This window comes from Macaca thibetana, chromosome 2 (genome assembly GCF_024542745.1).
Source record: "Macaca thibetana thibetana isolate TM-01 chromosome 2, ASM2454274v1, whole genome shotgun sequence".
Lineage (NCBI taxonomy): Eukaryota > Metazoa > Chordata > Mammalia > Primates > Cercopithecidae > Macaca > Macaca thibetana.
Genome location: NC_065579.1, coordinates 96006779 through 96019315, shown reverse-complemented (window position 1 = coordinate 96019315; position 12537 = coordinate 96006779). Strand labels below are relative to the sequence as shown.

General features: G+C 39.8%; 1 protein-coding gene and 1 pseudogene across 8 annotated transcripts in view; one reads left to right on the top strand and one right to left on the bottom strand.

Annotated features, from left to right (window-relative positions):
* ULK4 (unc-51 like kinase 4) overlaps positions 1–12537 on the top strand; it is a 709752-nt gene that overhangs the window by 98978 nt on the left and 598237 nt on the right. The window lies entirely within an intron of this gene.
* Positions 3398–6781, bottom strand: LOC126948524 (NADH-ubiquinone oxidoreductase chain 5-like; annotated as a pseudogene). Its single transcript, XR_007723479.1, has one exon. The product of XR_007723479.1 is annotated as an NADH-ubiquinone oxidoreductase chain 5-like (transcript).

Below are 12537 nucleotides of genomic sequence, written 5' to 3'. Positions count from 1 at the left end.
GTCACTGGGCAGGCAGTGCCTCTAATACTAGTAATGCTAGAGGTGATGTTTTTGGTAAACAGGCGGGGTTTGAGTTTGCCGAGTTCCTTTTACTTTTTTTAATCTTTCCTTAAAGCATGCCTGTGTTGGGTTAACAGTGAAGGTAGCATGGGCTTGTTTGTGCTTGCTATGCCGGGCTGTTAAGTATCGGTGAGGCTTTCGGTCTGATTTAGGCTTATGCAGTGGAGAAAATATTCACGTTACTTATACTAGCATTATTGCTTCTATAGGGTGATAGATTAATCCAATGTGGTGTGAGGAGTTCAGTTATGTGTTTGGTATTTTTGGGGTAGTTGATGTTGAGCTTGAACGCTTTCTTAATTGATGGCTGCCTTTAGGCCAACTATAGTAATTGGGGTTTTTACTCTCTCTGTAAGGTTTTTTCCTAGTGTCTAAAGAGCTGTCCCTCTTTAGACTAGCAATTAAGCTTACAGGGGGATTAGGTGGTTCTGCAGGTAAGCTTAAGGTCGAACTAAGATTCTGTCTTGGATAACCAGCTATCACCAGGCTCGGTAGGCTTGTCACCTCTACCCAGAAATCTTCCCACTATTTTGCCACATAGATGGGTGCGCTCTTTTAGCTGTTTTTGGGTAGCTCGTCTGGTTTCGGGGAATTTGGCTTGTAGTTCTCTTTGTGAAATTGTTTCTAGCTAATCCATTATGCGAAAGGTACAGGAGTTAATCCTTGCTATTTTGTGCTTGGGTGGTTTTCTATCTTTCCCTTACGGTACTGTATCTATAGCGCCAGATTAAAATTTCTATCGCCTATACTTTGTGTAGGTGAATGATTTAGTGTATGTTGGCTTGGTATTAGTGTTGGTTATGCTTAGGGCTAGTATTAGCTCAAGGCAATCAAATAATATTGAGATTTTTTGGGTGTAAGCCAGGTGCTTTATATTAAGCTATGCCTTGATTTATCCAAGTGCACCTTCCAGTACACTTACCGTGTTACGACTTATCCCCTCTATATAAATATTAGGGCGTTTAGTTAAGATGTTCCTTAAGTATATTTGAGGGGAGTGACGGGCGGTGTGTGCGCGCTTTATGGCCTGGTTCAATTAAGCACTCTATTCTTAATTTACTGCTAAATCCTCCTTGGACTCTTAGATTTCATAAGAGCTTTCGTGGAGTTTTCTGAGATAGAAAATGTAGCCCATTTTTTACCGTCTCATGGGCTACACCTTGACCTAACGTTTTTGCGGTGGAGGGCATTTGCGCTCACTTTGTAACCTTCATCAGGGTTTGCTGAAGATGGCGGTATATAGGCTGAGCAAGAGAGGATGGGGTGGATCGGGGTTTATCGATTATGGAACAGGCTCCTCTAGGGGGATGTAAAGCACCGTCAAGTCCTTTGAGTTTCAAGCTGTTGGTGCTTGTAGTATTCTGGCGAGTAGTTTTGTTATTTAACTATTGAGGTTTAGGGCCAAGCATAGTGGGGTGTCTAATCCCAGTTTGGGTCCTGGCTATTGTGTGCTCAGAAGTTTTAAAGCCACTTTCGTAGTTTATTTTACATCAGCTAGGGTTTTACAGTTTAGATGGAGTTTAGCTTTATTATGTCAGATCTTAAACACCCTCTACACCGATCTCTATTAGCTAGGGTTAATCGTGTGACCGCGGTGGCAGGCACGAAATTAACCAACCCTTAATATAGCATAGCTTAGTTAAACTTTCGTTTATTGCTAAATATTTGTCACTGCTGTCTCCCGTGGGGGTGTGGCTAGGCAAAGCGTTTTGAGCTGCATATGCATGCTTGATGCTTGCTCCTCTTGGTCATGATGATTTATAGGGCGTCTTCACCGGGATGGGGATGCTTGCATGTGTAATCTTGCTAAGAGCCAATAGAAAGGCCAGGACCAAGCCTATTTGTTTATGGGGTGTGCAAACCCATCTAGGCATTTTCAGTGTCTTGCTTTAGGCGGGTTTAAGCTACATAAACGGAGGTATGAGCGTAATTGTGGGGTAGTTTCTTTGGGGTTGTGGAGAAAAAGCCTGTTGTGGGTTGGTGTTAAGAGTGTTTAGTGAAGTAAATATTTATTAGTTGAGGGGATGGCAGTTAGAGTCGTGCACACCTAAAAGATGAAAATACAAGCTCTGACCGGACATATTAAGACTTTTGTTTTTGGGGTTTGGCAAAAGTGGGTTTTGGATGAAGGTTGGAGATGGGGGTCGGGGGGTTTGGTGAAATTTTATTGTGGTTTTGTGGTATGGTGGGAGTGGTGTTGCGGAACTGGTTATTGGTATGTCCTACAAGCATGAATTAAATAACACCTTGTTGGAACTTGTGTGGGGCTAGAATATTGAACGTAGGTGCAATCAACAACTGCATGTACTAGGAATCAAAGACAGGCGCATTCAGGACGAGATGTGGTGGGAGTCAGCATTCTGCGATGGGGTTGCGTGCGGACCAGAGATAAAAGATACCAAATGCATGGAGAGCTCCCGTGACTGGTTAATAGGGTGATAGACCCGTGATCCATCGAGATGTCTTATTTAAGGGGAACGTGTGGGCGATCTTGGTTGTTATGGCCCTGAGGTAAGAACCAGATGCCGGATACAGCTCAAGTATAGCTACCCCCACGAGTTACGGGCCCGGAGCGAGGAGAGTAGCACTCTTGTGCGGGATATTGATTTCACGGAGGATGGCGAGCAAGGGACTCCTAAGTGAGGGGGGGCATCCGTGGTGAGGAGGATTATTTAATGAATATGTGCTATGTCCAATGAACAATTTGATGTACTGTGGACGGCTGGCATGAGCTGGTTTAGTTGATATTCGTGGGGGGGTGGGTTGAACTTTGGAAAGGCCGTATTATGTATTATTGTTGAGGTGTCCATTAGAGTTCCTGCTTGTAAGCATGTTTTTCAAGGATATTGGGTTGATATGTAATGGTATGTGTTATGTACAGTTAAGCATATATAGTACTAAATATTATACATGTTGGCTAGCAGTAATGCACGAATTACATAGTAGCATTATAAGTAGGTTAATGCTAGAGTTACATTGTAAGGCTTATACGACATAAGAATACAGAAAGTAGTTTAAGTTAGAATGCCAGCTTTGGTGTTGGTGGTGGAGTTAGGTACTTTCTTTCTGATTGCCCTAGGAAGGATGTTTCATTTCTGGTTTACAAGGCCAGTGTATTAATTTATACTACGAGGGCAAGTTCACTTGAGTAGGTTGTTTTCGATTAGGGAGACCAGTGGTATTAGGATTAGAATTGTGGTAAAGTATATTACGGATGCTATTTGGCCAATAATGATGAGGGGTTGGGTTACTGGTTCGCTTCCAATTCAGGTGAGAGTTAATAGGATTGTGATTAGGAGTCAGAATAGGAACTGGCTGAGTGGGCGGAATATTATGCTTTGTTGTTTGGATTTGTGAAGTGTGGGGATGACTGCTAGGATGAGGATTGATAGGAAAAGTGCTAATACGCCTCCCAGTTTGTTGGGGACAGATCGTAGGATTGCGTATGCGAATAGGAAATATCATTCTGGCTTAATGTGTGGAGGGGTGTTTAGTGGGTCGGCTGGAATATAGTTGTCTGGGTCGTTTAGGAGGTTAGGTGAGAATAGTGTTAGTATTGCTAGGATGAAGAGAAGAAGAACTAGACCTAGGATGTCTTTAACTGTGTAGTAGGGGTGAAAGGCGATTTTATCTGAGTTGGAGGAGATTCCGCAGGGGTTGTTTGATCCTGTTTCGTGTAGGAATAGTAAGTGTACGGTTGTGAGGGCGACGATGATGAAGGGTAAGATAAAGTGTAAGGTGAAGAATCGTGTGAGAGTGGGGCTATCAATGGCGTATCCACCTCAGATTCACTGAACGAGATTGGTTCCGATATATGGGATTGCTGATAGTAAATTTGTGATTACCGTTGCCCCTCAGAATGATATTTGGCCCCATGGGAGGACGTAGCCTATGAAAGCTGTTGTTACGGTTATAAGAAGGAGTACAATACCAATGTTTCAGGTTTCTAGGAGGAGGTATGAGCCGTAGTAGAGGCCTCGACCCATGTGTAGGAAAAGACAAATGAAGAGCATAGAGGCACCATTAGCGTGGAGGTAGCGGATGGTTCAGCCGTAGTTTACATCTCGGGTGATATGTGCGATTGAGGAGAAAGCAGAGGAGATGTCCGGTGAGTAGTGTATTGCTAAGAATAGGCCTGTAATGATTTGTAGAATTAGGCAGCCTGCAAGAAGTGAGCCGAAGTTTCACCATATGGAAAGGTTAGATGGGGTGGGTAAATCAATGAGGGAACGGTTGATTATTTTTATGATTGGGTTGGATTTGCGTATTGAAATCATTGGTGCTTTTATAGTTGAAGTACAACGATGGTTTTTCATATCATTGGTTATGGTTGGAGTCCATATGGAAGCAATGACGTATATTTTATTTACATTAAGTGTATTGTTAGTTATGGGGTTTGTGGGTTTTTCTTCTAAGCCTTCTCCTATTTACGGGGGTTTAGCGTTAATTGTTAGTGGTGTAGTTGGTTGTGTGATCATTTTAAGTTGTGGGGGGGCTTATATGGGCTTAATAATGTTTTTGGTTTATCTGGGGGGTATGATAGTTGTTTTTGGTTATACTATAGCAATGGCTATCGAAGAATATCCTGAGACATGAGGTTCAGGATTTGAGGTTCTAGGGGTTCTTTTAGTAGGATTGATGATGGAAGTGGTGTTAGTTTTATGGGTCTTAAGTTTGGATGAAGTGGTAGTAGTAGTGGTTAGTTTTAGTGATATGGGTGATTGGGTGATTTTTGAGGGGGAGGGATCGGGGTTAATTCGAGGTGATTCTATTGGTGCGGGTGCCTTATATGATTACGGGCGTTGATTGGTAGTAGTTGCTGGTTGAACGCTATTTGTTGGTGTATACATTGTGATTGAGATTGCTCGGGGCAATAGATTATATCATTAGAAGTAGGGTTAGGATGAGGGGGATAAGGAAAGAGAGGGAGTAGAGTTTGATTATGCCTTTTTGGGTGGTTACAGTTATGGAAGCAGTGATGTGTGTTTGTGAGATTATTTTGGGTATGGATTTTTCTAATCATGTTGAGTCTAATAGGAGAAGGGCTAAGTTTTGACTTATAAGTAGATTTTGATAGGGGATTGTACGGTGAATTGTGGTGGGAAAATACCCTAGTATGTTGGAAAATTTAAATATTTGTGATGGGTTTTTTACTTTTAGTTTGTTTGTTATAAGGGCGAGGTCCAGGGCTGCTAGGAAACCTAAGGCAGTTGCGTATAGGGCTGAGAGTTTTAAATAGAGGGGTATTGTTGGCTGAGGGAGCGAAGTAGGGGGGATGTTATTGGTGATAAGAAATCCTGTGATTATGCTGCCTATTGTGAGGCGTTTAATTGGGTTTAGTAGAGCGGGGTTATTTTCGTTAATGTTTGTTAGAGTTGGGAAGCGGGGTTGTCCCGTTAGGGTGAGGAGAATGGTTTGAGTACTGTAGGCACTTGTTAGGGAGGTAGCGATGAGAGTAATAAATAGGGCTCAGGCGTTGGTATACGACGTATTTGTGGTTTCGATAATGAAGTCTTTGGAATAGAAGCCTGTGAGGAAGGGTATTCCTGTGAGTGCCAGGTTGCCAATGATTAGGGAAGTTGAAGTGAGGGGTATTGTTTTAAATAGGCCTCCTATTTTTCGAATGTCTTGTTCGTTGTTTAGGTTGTGGATAATGGATCCGGAGCATATAAAAAGTATGGCTTTAAAGAAGGCATGAGTACAGATGTGTAGGAATGCTAGGTATGGTTGGTTAATGCCAATGGTGACTATTATTAGACCTAGTTGGCTTGAGGTAGAGAAGGCTACAATTTTTTTAATGTCGTTTTGTGTGAGGGCACAGATGGCTGTAAATAGGGTGGTAATAGCCCCCAGGCATAATGTAAGATTTTGAATTAATGTATTGTTTTCTATTAAAGGATGGAAGCGAATGAGCAAGAATACTCCGGCAACGACTATGGTGCTAGAATGAAGTAGAGCTGAGACCGGAGTTGGGCCTTCTATGGCAGAGGGTAGTCAGGGGTGAAGGCCAAATTGAGCTGATTTTCCTGCTGCTGCTAGGAGAAAGCCTGTCAGTGGAAGGAGGTTTCAGTTGGAATTTAGGGCTAATATTTGTTGAAAGTCTCATGAGTTGTAATGTAGGAGAAATCATGTTATAGCTAGGATAAGACCAATGTCACCAATGCGGTTGTATAGGATTGCTTGGATGGCTGCCGTATTGGCATCTGTTCGAGCGTGTCATCAGCTAATTAGGAGGAAAGATATAATTCCTACGCCTTCTCAGCCGATGAAGAGTTGGAAAAGGTTATTAGCAGTGACTAGAATTAGTATGGCAGTGAGGAAAATAAGGAGGTATTTGAAGAATTGGTTGATGTTTGGGTCTGAGCTTATGTACCATAGCGAGAATTCTATAATGGACCAGGTAATGAATAGTGCGATTGGAATGAATATTATGGAGAAGTAATCTAGTTTAAAGCTTAATGTTAGATTTAATGTTTGGGTTATTACCCAATGTCAACTCCAAATGGTTGTTTCTTGGTTTAAGAAGATGTATAAAGTTGTTGAAGGAAGACTAGTAATAAAAGCATATATTACGGTTATTTTTACATAGTTTGGGTATGAGCATTTTTTGTTGGGGTTGATGAGGGTGGCAAAAATTGGAAGAGTTAGGGAGATAAGGGTTGTTATTATAATAGGAGTGTACATAATTATTACTTTTATTTGGAGTTGCACCAATATTTTTGGCTCCTAAGGCCAATGGATAGCTGTTATCCTTTAAAAGTTAAGAAAACCGTAGTTTTAAGTGCGGAGACGTGGATTAGCAGTCCTTGCGAGTTTTCTCGGTAAATAAGAAGTGGTAAGCTTCTATAGTTAGATTCACAATCTAATGTTTTGATTAAACTATATTTACAGGAAGTAAACCCTAGAATGATGTTGGGGTTGAGGGATAGAAGAATAATTGGGGCGAGGTGTATAAATATTAATATGTTTTCTCGTGTGAAGGGGGGTTTTATGTTAATTATGTGGTGTGTAAGTGTTCCTCGTTGCATTGTAATGAATATGTGGAGAGAGTAGAGGGCTGTGATTAGTATGTTAAGTCCTGTTAGTATAATGGTAATATGGGATCAGGAAAATGAGGTTGCGATTACAAAGAGCTCGCCTAGTAGATTAATAGTGGGGGGTAGGGCAAGATTGGTAAGATTTGCTGTGAATCATCAAAAGGCTATTAGTGGGAGTAGGATTTGGAGTCCTCGGGATAGTAGTATGATACGGCTGTGGGTACGCTCATAGTTTGAATTAGCTAAGCAGAAATATATGGAGGAGGTGAGTCCGTGGGCAACTATAAGGGTAGTTGCGCCAGAGAAGCTTCAGGGGGTTTGAATAAGGGAGGCTACAATTACTAGAGCTATGTGACTTACAGAAGAGTATGCGATGAGTGATTTTAGATCTGTTTGTCGGAGACATGTTGAGCTTGTTATGATTATGCCTCATAGGGATAACATAAGGAATGGATAGGCTATGTATTCTGTTAAGGGGTTAAGAATGGAAGTAAGTCGTATTATGCCGTAGCCACCTAGTTTTAGGAGTACTGCGGCAAGAACTATTGATCCTGCAATAGGGGCTTCAACATGAGCTTTAGGGAGCCATAGGTGTAGACCATATAGGGGTATTTTTGTCATAAAGGCTATTATGCATGCTAGTCAGGTAAAGCCATGAGATCAGGTGGTTGTTAGTTTTTGGTTTGTGAGTGTTAGTAGTATAATATTTAATGAACCTGTGTTGTTGTAGGTGTGGTTTAGTATAATGAGTAGGGGTAGAGAGCCGGTTAGCGTGTAGAATAGAAAATATGTGCTTGCGTTGAGACGTTCTGCTTGGTTGCCTCATTTGGTGATGATAATTAGGGTAGGAATGAGGGTAGTTTCAAATAGGATATAGAATATAATTAGTTCTGTAGCCATGAATGTCAGAATTAAAGTGATTTGTAGAAAAATTATTATGGAAAGGTAAAGTTTCTTTTGTGAGGAAGGTTTGTTGCATAGGTGATATTGGCTCGCTATAATCATGAGAGGTAGGAGTCAGGCAGTTAGCGTTAGGAGGGGTGTTTAGATAATGTGACCCTTAAGTCTCTTAATTCCTGGTCTCTTATTTTTTAGTGTCATTTATTTGTTACAGACAAATTTTCCCTTGTCTTGGCCCAAATTGGAATACCAGAAGCTTTATTGCACCCTTTTGGTATTATTTAACATAGTCCTTTATCACCTGCCTTTCCTTTCTTGCACACAGCTGCTTAGATGTGGACCCTTGATTCAGTACTTTTATGGGGGGGATAGCTTGGGGAAATAGGAATTTGTCATAGTTGGTGCTGTATTTTTCCTATTGCTTCATAGAAAGTGAGACAACTAAACATTAAATGCCTCTATTAGAGGGGTTACAGTTGATCACTAGAGTCAGATGTTGCCAGCCTTATTATAAACATTGCCATCATTCTTTGTTTTCTTCATACCCTCATCTGTGAGTCAGGAACTCATCACTCTTTTATTTCATAGTTTTAACATCAATCGATTATTGTCTACATGTAGTCATCCTTTAGAGTTGCAAAATGATAATTTTCTTATTCTGTAATTTCCTTTCTATTTGTAGTTGGAAGTCTTCTTGTAGAAGATCTTTCCCTGATCAACTATTTGGTTATCCTAAAATAGGGTTTGTTTTGCAAGGCAAGATAAATGCTTGATTGTTCCTCTTCATAGGTCAGTTTTCAGAATAAAGAGTTGGTACCTTAGAAATCTCCTTAAGTGTGCAGTGAGATTGATTTTATATTCTTAAGAACTTACAGATGTATGTATGTAGATCATCTAGTCCTTTGCAGTTGTTAGTCTTTTCAATGCTTACATTGTTTCATCTCCATCCAGTGGGAGCTCTTTCAAGTTTGCTCCTTTCTCCCTTTGACACGAGCCTACTCCTGTCTCTGATAGCTTGCTGGCTTCTTGGCAGTGAGCTTTCACAGGCTTGTTTCAGGAATAGTCAACCCCTAGTTTTGAAACCACTTCTATAAGGAATCTTGTTTAGTTTTTGTTAGAAGATGTAGTTAGAGAATGCAGTCTGGGTTCTCTAGGATTTTTTTTTTCTTCCTATCTCTATTAATAGGTGGATTATATTAATGGAATTCCTAAAAATAAATCACCTTTGCATCTTTAGAAGAAACAACTTGGTGCTCTCTATAATTCACTGTAGGAGTCTCTTTCCTAATGGTTTTTCTAGAATTGTTCCTCTATTTTTTCTTGCCACATTGTATTGATTCTTGGAGAGTCCAGGCTGTTTGTCCTGTAGAATGTTCCACATTCCAGATTTGTCTGTTTGCTTTTTCTCGGTATTTCTCTGAATTGAAAAGCTATAAATAAACTGGGAATTTTTCTCTTTTTAAGAAACAATAGTACCTAGATCTGACCTCTGAAAAGAATGGTCAGTGCTCTGTATTCTCATTAATACTTGGTGTTGGCATAAAATCATGTTACGTAAGTATTTACCAGTTTCCTCTTTTATTTTAACGTTAATGGTTACTGAGTTTGGTATGGCATCAGAAGATACGCATATATACTTTTTCTCGGTATTGCTAACTTATTCCTCTAGTTCACACATTTCCTATAAACTGTAGGTTAGGTCTGGAAGCTTCATTAGATTCAGGTTAAACCATTTTTTTTGGTAAGAACATAATAGGTGATATTGAGTACTTCGTATTTCAACTCATCAGGAAGCATGCAGTGTCAGGTTTTATTAGTTGCGCCTACTTTGATCATTTGATTAAAGTAGTGCTGCCAGAGAGCTCCACTGTAAAGGTACATCTTTTCCTTTGCAGTGCCACTTTCGCTCTCATGTGATGTATGCAATAAGAACATAATATTAAAACTTATGTAGATTATAACTGCTGTTTTAACATTTTTCTAAAATAAAACATACAATTTTAGTTCAAGAAATGTTATTGTATTAATTGTCATTAATTGACATTGTATTTTCTCTTTATTTTCAACAGATTATTACTATTTTTATTTTTGAGATGGACTTTCATTGTGTTGTTGAGGCTGGACTGCAGTGGCACAATCATAGCTCACTACCTTGGGCTTAAGCCATCTTCCCACCTCAGCCTCCTAAGTAGCTAGTACTAGAGGTGCATGTCACCATGGCCAGCTGTTTTTATATTTTTTATTTTTTGTAGAGACGTAGTCTCCCTATGTTGACCAGGCTGGTCTTTTTCGAATTTTTAAAAATAATTTTAGCCAACCTTTATTGAATGCTTACTGTGTACCATGTGCCAGGCTGGTCCTAAACTCCTGGGCTCAAGTGATCCATCCACCTCAGCCTCCCAAAGTGTTGGGATTACAGGCATGAGCCATCACACGTGGCCTCAACAGATTGTGAATTCACTAAGTTCATCATGCTGTGTAACGTTATTATCACCATTATTGTTTTTGAAATTAATCTAATTTAATTTTTGTTTTTTGAGGCAGGGTCTTGCTCTGTTGCCCAGGTTGGAGTGCAGTAACATGATCATGGCTTACTGCAACTTCATACTCCTGGGCTCAGCTGATCCTCCCACCTCAGCCTCCGCAGTAACTGGGACTACAGGTACATGTCACCATGCCTAGCTAATCTTTTAATTTTTACTTTCAGTAGAGATGGTGTGTGGTATTATTTCCCAGGCTGGTCTCTAACTTATGGTGACAAGCAATCCACCTGCCTCAGCCTTCCAAAGTGCTGGGATTACAGGCATGAGCCACTGTACCTGACCTCTAATTAATTAATTTATTTTTAATATATATATTTTATTTTGATAGCTTTTGAAAAACAAGTGGTTTTTGGTTACATGGATGAGTTGTATAATGGTGAAGTCTGACATTTTAGTACACTGGTCACCTGGGTAGTGTACATTGTACTCAATATGTAGTTTTTAAAATCCCTCTCCCCCTCCCCCACTTGTGAGTATCCAGTGTCCATTATACTACTCTGTATGCCTTTGCATACCCATAGCTTAGCTCCCACTTATAATTGGGAACATACGATATTTGGATTTCTCTTCCTGAGTTACTTCACTTAGAATAATGCTGGCCTCTAATTTAATTTGAAAAATTTATTTTACGTTCTATGTCCTCATGTTTTTTTGTGGGATAATCACATTTTATGATTCAGTTCTTTAAAAGAGTGACTGACTTAAGAATATTGACAGTATGTTCTTTAGCTTTCTACTGAATTGGTTATAGAATTGAATTTTATGTTAAAAGTGGTTATATGGTGATTTGAAGCATTATTTAACTTAGTTCTTTCTGAAAATTGTGTGCTTTTGGAAACTCTAAACATAGTGTATGATGAATCTATTTCAAACGCTGTGGTATTGTGTGCTCCTCTTTGGGCTCTTGCTCTGTGTTAAGATGCACGATTGCACCACTTCCTCTTCTCTCTCTCCTAGCTTGAGTAGTATTGCTTTTCATTACTAGAACAACTGCACATAGTTCTGTCATTGTCCTTATTTTCCATAGCCCTCATTTTCAATGTATAACTTTTATCAAGAACAAACAGCACTTGTAGCACTTTCTGAGATGTATCAGTTATATATATATGGACTTATTTTTCCCTATAGTTTTTCCATGTAGCATTTATTATGGTTTTGTAAATATTCTTATTAAAATAACATGTGGTCTTCTAATTATAGCAATTTAGCTATTGAGATAATCTTGTAAATTATGAGTGATCCTCCCACATCAAAAAAAAAAAAAAAAAAAGCAACACAAAAACAAACCTAGAGGGCGGGTGCAGTGGCTCACACCTGTAATCCCAGCACATTGGGAGGCCGAGGTGGGTGGATCACCTGAGGTCAGGAGTTTGAGACCAGCCTGACCAATATGGTGAAACCCTGTCTCTACTAAAAATGCAAAAATTAGTCGGGTGTGGTGGTGGGCGCCTGTAATCCCAGCCACTTGGGAGGCTGAGACAGAATTGCTTGAACCTGGGAGGCAGAGGTTGCAGTGAGCCGAGATCACGCCACTGCACTCCAGCATGGGCGACAGAGTGAGACTCCATCTCAAAAACAAAAAACAAAACAAACACGAAACAAACAAACCTAAAAATGTGGGGTAAAATGTAACAAAAAGACTTTGGAATACACATATGAATGAACAAGAAAGTGAGGGAAATTTTCAAAAGTCAGAAATGGGGACAACTAAAATCCTGAAATGGTAACACTTTAAGGCTGTCTGGGACAAGATGAGATGGTAGTTATTGCTGTTGTATAATACTTTTGAGGTTTGATACAATTTAAGAATAAAAGATGAGGCTTGAGGTTTGCCTGAAGCAGTTAGATGGAGCTAAGAGCCTTGGAGAGCTATCCTTTTAATAAAATGGGGAATTTGGAAAAAAAAAAAAAAAAAAAAAAAAGCAACTCACTTACCTACATAGAGAGAGAACAAATACGTCTGTTTATTTATTTATTTATTTGAGATAGAGTCTCAC